Genomic DNA, 5,912 nt, shown 5'->3' with positions numbered 1-5,912 from the left:
AGGGTAACTACCAAAACCTTTTGAGGTATCCTAATGAAACTTGGCATGTATGTGTATTAGGGGGTGAAGTTGTGCCTATCAACTTTTGGGTGCACATGCTCAAGGTCAAAGGTCAAAAGGTCAAGGTCAAATGCTTAAAATTTTACTATTTCCCCCATATCTATGCAATGCCTGAAGATATTTTCTTGAAACTTAGTGTATACATGTACTACCCAATTAAGATTCTCTGGTGAAAGTTTGGGGTCATGAGGTCAAAAGGTCAAAGGTCAAAAGGTCAAGCAAAATGTTAAAATTTCACATTTTTCTCTGTATCTTGGAAATTGTTCAAGGTATCTTCATGGAACATAGTTATATGCATCTACTGACTGGCAGTGGTTATCTAGGGAATTTAGGGTTTGTGGGGTCAAAGGTCAGGGGTCAAAGGTCAAGGGCAATACTTCAAAATTTTACTTTTTTCCTTATATTTATGCAATGCCAGCAGGATTTTTTTTTTAAACTCGATGTATGCATGTATAACCCAATAGAGATTCTCTGGGATTTTTTTTTTTGCCAAGAGCGTCAAAGGTCAAAAGGTCAAAGATCAAGTGAAAGCGCTGAACTTACTTCTTTCTCCATATCTCGGAAGTGGCTCAAGTTATCTTGAAACCTAGTACATGCTGAATTAATGTATGTTCTGCCTGACAGTGATTCTCTTATAAATCAAAGGCCAGATGAAAATGATAACAATTTACTGTTCAATACAGAAATTGCGCTTTTTCTCCATACCTTGAAAATTACTCAGTGCATAAACTTATGAAATGGTCAATGTCAAGTTAAAGTTCTTAAATCCCCAAATACATGCTCTCCTATTCATCCAATTAAACATAGGTCAAGGAAGGTAAACATTCAATACATTTGTGACAAACATGTCATTTTAATATTTTGCCAATTTTGTGAAAATGTAATCACACATTGTCCACATGTACTATAGACCTATTAGGAGAATCATGCATTATGGCGGAGGCATACCAGTCGCCATAGCGACATTTCTAGTTTCGTATTGTGTTGTTTTTCGCACTCTCACCCGTTTTTACACGTATTTATACGTACTACTAGTATATGGCAAGCCGTTCGGGTCATTGCGTCAGGTCACTACACGTACTTCGAAACACCTACGCGTGCCTGACCACACGTAACGCGTGGGTACACGTCACGTTACGTGTACCCACACGTCGCGTAACGCGTGCCCACACCACACGTAACGTGTGGTGTGGGCACGCGTAACGCCAGGTCAGGCTTCAATGTGCAAATTCCATAGGCGAGCCCGACCTGGCGTTACGCGTGCCCCCACCACACGTTACGTGTGGTGGGGGCACGCGTTACGCGACGCGTGGGTACACGTAACGTGACGTGTACCCACGCGTTACGTGTGGTCAGGCACGCGTAAGGTTTTGGAAGTACGTGAGGTTTCTCAAACACCTCGTGTGGTCCAAAACAACTGCACGTGCCTAACCTGACGTTACGTGTACCCACGCGTCACGTTACGCGTACCCACACGTCACGTAACGCGTGGTCAAGCACGCGTTACGCGACGTGTGGGTACACGTTACGCGACGTGTACCCTGGCGTAACGCGTGGTTGTACCTGACGCTACACGTAGTCCACCACGCGTTACGCGTGGGGTAGGCACACGTAACGTTAGGTTTACTACACGTAGTCAAGTGGCCACTCCGGCACGCCAGGGTACTGAGAAATTAGCCTTGTTTCAGGATACGTTTTTGTTTTTTTAATCTGCTATAGTCGATACGTGTCTAATTAATATTTTTGATGTGCTGAGATACCTTGTGTATGGGGATGACTGCCTAAGTTATGGAATTATGATTTTATAATTTCACTTGGAATGATAGCATTTTTTGTGTTACTTTGTGTCTGATAAAATGAAATCAATACTTTGTATTGAAGTCTGTTGACTTTTAATGAATAGGCTCATGGCGTTGGTTTTACAGATTACAGTAAGATTTTTGTCATTGTTTCTTATTTTTTCTCATGTTGTATATCCTTTATGTGCAGACTGTTGTTTCATGTTATTTTCATTTGTTTTTTACCACTTCTTCAGTACTGCTCTTCTGTCATACTTTACACTTACCATTACAAGTACAGTATTTGGTCTACGTAATGGTGATGAAAACAGATAGCAGTTACGTTATTATCTAATTTAGGTCGTTGGCTGAGCAATCAAACTCTTCCTTCTTAACCACAACTGGAAACTGATTGAGGAGAAAATGAAACAACCAGAGAGGGTCAGTTTAGCCACAGAGAGAAAGAGAGAATTATGGTACTAGGATGACGAAAACAAAAAGACGGCAACGGTCACGACAAAATCGATTAAACGTCGATTCAAGTTCAAGTTGATTTACTTCATCAACAACAAAATAATGAGGGATACAATGGATGTTCGCTTATACAGGGCTCGAACACTAACGGTGGCCCGGTGGCCCGGGGCCACCAAAAACGCACGTCGGGCCACCAAAAAAAGTCGGATGTTTGCCCTTACTTTTGGAAATGAACAGCGGTAACAATCGGCTCCGTAAGATACTACAATAAATGTCAGATGTTTGCTTTTAATTTTGGAAATTAATTACGGAGAGATTCAGCTCCGTACGGTGCTAAAATAAATGTCAGAAATGAATAAGGATAACATTCGGCTCTGGAAGATGCTGAAATATATGTCGAATGTTTGCTTTGACGTTCGAAATGGATAATAATAATAATATTCAACTCCGTACGACGATAAAATAAATGCCGGATGTTTGTCTTTATGTTCGAAAGTAAATAACAATAACATTCAGCTCCGGAAGATGCAAAAGTAAATGTCCAATGATCCCTTTGACGTTCGGAAATGAATAACAATAATATTCAACCCCGTACTATGATTAAATAAATGTCGGATGTTTGTTTCACTTCCGAAAGTAAATAGCAATAACATTCGGCTCCGGAAGATGCCAAAATAAATGTCAGATGATTGCTTTTACGTTTGGAAGTGAATAGAAGGAACATTCTGCTTCATAATTATGAAACTAAAATAAATGTCGGATATTCGCTATTATATTTCGAAATGAATAACAGTAACATTCAGCTGCGTTTGATAGTAAAGTATATGTCTGATGTCTGCCTTGACGTTCAAAAATGAAAAACAGTAACATTCGGCTCCGTACGATGCTAAAGTAATTGTCAGATGATTCATTTCACTTTCGGAAGTGGACAGCAGTAGCATTCGGCTCAGTACGATAATAAGATACATGTTTGCTTTTAAATTTGGTAATAAATAACGGTAATATTCTGCTCCGTACGATGCTAAAATAAAAGCAGATTGCTGCTTTAACATTTGGAAATGATTAACGGTATCAATCGGCTCAGTTAGATGCTAAAATAAACAGCGGATGTTTACTTTCAAGTTCGGAAATGAATAAGGATAACATTCAGCTCCGTAAGATGCTGAAATGAATGTCGGTTGTTTGCTTTTACATTTCAAATGATTAACGTTAGCATTCGGCTCCGTAAGGTGTTAAAATACTAGTAAAATGTTGGATGATTGCTTTCACAATAAAAAATGAATAGCGATAACTTTCGGCTGTTTACAATGCTAAAACAAATGCCGGATGTTTACAAATGTCTGCAAATGCTCCCACTTTCTCATTTCAAAGTAAGTTTTGACCACCTAAATAGGCATCAACCAACTTTTATAATAATCTATAAGCCTATTTGCTAAATCTTAGAACTCAGAATACCGGTTAGATGATTAAATTTTCTATTCATATATTCTAGACATGGGTACCTGTATCACTTCAGTCATACTTAATATTTATTTTTCTATGTTTAGTAGGACAGAATTAGTCTTTATGTTGTTGTTTTTTAGGGCCACCAAAAAAATGGAAATCAATGACTTTGGTGGCCCGATCGGGCCACCAAAAATTAAAGTTAGCGTGGAGCCCTGGCTTATACAGTAAGTAATGTCACGAAATCAGTAGGACACAGGTAAATTATTATCAGAGATACAAATAAATGTTATATCATTATGATGAACTCAGAATCAAAATTGATGGAAATGGAGAGCTTTTAGTGTGCAGTACCCTCTTAAAAAAAGGGAGAAAGAGTCAAATTACACAAAAAGGATAATTTGTCTATGTTATTCAAAAAAATAGACAGAGTATAGAACACACGAACATACATGCACACAGACGCACATCAACCATTACGAGGCAGCTCTCTTGTAAGGGAAGAAGAGACAAGAAGATTAGTGAGGAAGGTATGGCCACGAAGATTCCGAGGTGGACAAAAATGGGGGGGGGGGGAGAAGGAAATGGTGGGTCACAGCCGGGGATCTTGAGGCTCAGGAAACTTGGGCTCGCAGAGGTACAAAAAAAGAGTAGTACAATGAAACCGGATCAACAACAATTTTGCAAATCAAAAGTAACAAAGAGTAACTTACTGTATTGCATAAGAATTTGTAAATTAACTCTATGACTTTAAGGAAACAGTAGTAATATATATGGCTTCTTTGATACTACTATACAGAGAATTCAAGAATTTTGGTCAAGAAACAAACAAGCAAACAAACAAATAAACAAACAAACAAAACAAAACTGCAAGGGTGACAAAATCATTCCGGTCAAAATGATAATGGTTGGTTATAATATGCATGAACTCATACCACTTTGGGAAGAACTGCATACTTCTAAATGTGGGGTGTCACGTAGTTTCCTCCTGAGGTATGTGCTTTGTGTTATGGGGTCTCAAATATATAAGAAAGTTGTAAAAAAAATGAAGGGCTGACAAAAAGGGGCGGCAACGGTGACAAAATTTATACGCACCGACTTTGGCTATAGGTATAATGCGCCAAATCTTTATCTTATCAGTTTGCTTAGAGTTGCACGTTTCTCTATGTGAAATATCGAGCGGTTTCCTCCAGGAGACATAAATTATGCGTTTTATCAGAGGGGTGAAAAATAAAAGGTTGTAAATAAGGGATGACGAACAAAAAGAAGCCCATGGCAACCATTGATTCAGTCCTGAATCAGGAAGTTTCCATTAAGATACGTGGCTATTGTGTTCTTTGGGTTAGCGGAATCAATACAGAAGACAGTTGTAAATAAACGGTGACGAAAAAGGTGACAACAGTGACGTTAAGAACCATTGCACAAAATTAATGACATGTTAATTGGAGGTGTTTTTTTTTCGGGGGGGAGGGGGTAATAATCCCCATTAGAACAGTTCGAATCTAATCTACTTAGAATTTTACCAATTTCATACGTGAAAATGTTTTGTTTTTTCATCCTTACAGCCTGCTTTGGAAAGTCTACAGTTGCCCTTCGACTACATTTGAAATGCAATTCGGTATGTTAATCAAAGGATTTATGAAAATGAGATTCCCCCTTGTTATTCCGTATTTAGAGGGATCGTACAGGTTTGGTTGAGACCTAATTGCAGGTTTCTAACATTTTTTGTTGGAGAGGTAATGAGAAACCTCTTATGAAATATGAAAGAGCATGTAGTTCTATGAGGATTTTAACGTTTATTTTATGAAAATTGGTTTTGAAATGGCTGAGATATCCCAAAAAGATATGTGTAATAAAAAAACATACATCTCTAATAAAGTGTGGGACGCACACTTTATTACTATCGCTTTGTTTTACTTTGTTTGTGGATATTTCAGTTATTCCAAACCCGATTTTCATCAAATAAACTTTTCTCTTAAAATGGAATGCTCTGTACTATAAGTGGTTTCCTGGTATCTCGCAAAAAGTTAAAAGCCCAATTCTCATCTCAACCAATTCTGTACCATCCCTTAAAAACCGTATATCCACAGACCTAGATCAACACTGTACTCCTCTGCTTCGCCATATTTTGGGAATATTATTTTGGTCGGAAATTTA

The sequence above is a fragment of the Diadema antillarum genome, unplaced genomic scaffold (genome assembly GCF_040938485.1).
Source record: "Diadema antillarum isolate AM-2024a unplaced genomic scaffold, OU_Dant_1.0 scf00000224, whole genome shotgun sequence".
In the NCBI taxonomy this organism is placed as follows: Eukaryota; Metazoa; Echinodermata; class Echinoidea; order Diadematoida; family Diadematidae; genus Diadema; species Diadema antillarum.
This window is presented reverse-complemented; position numbering follows the sequence as displayed.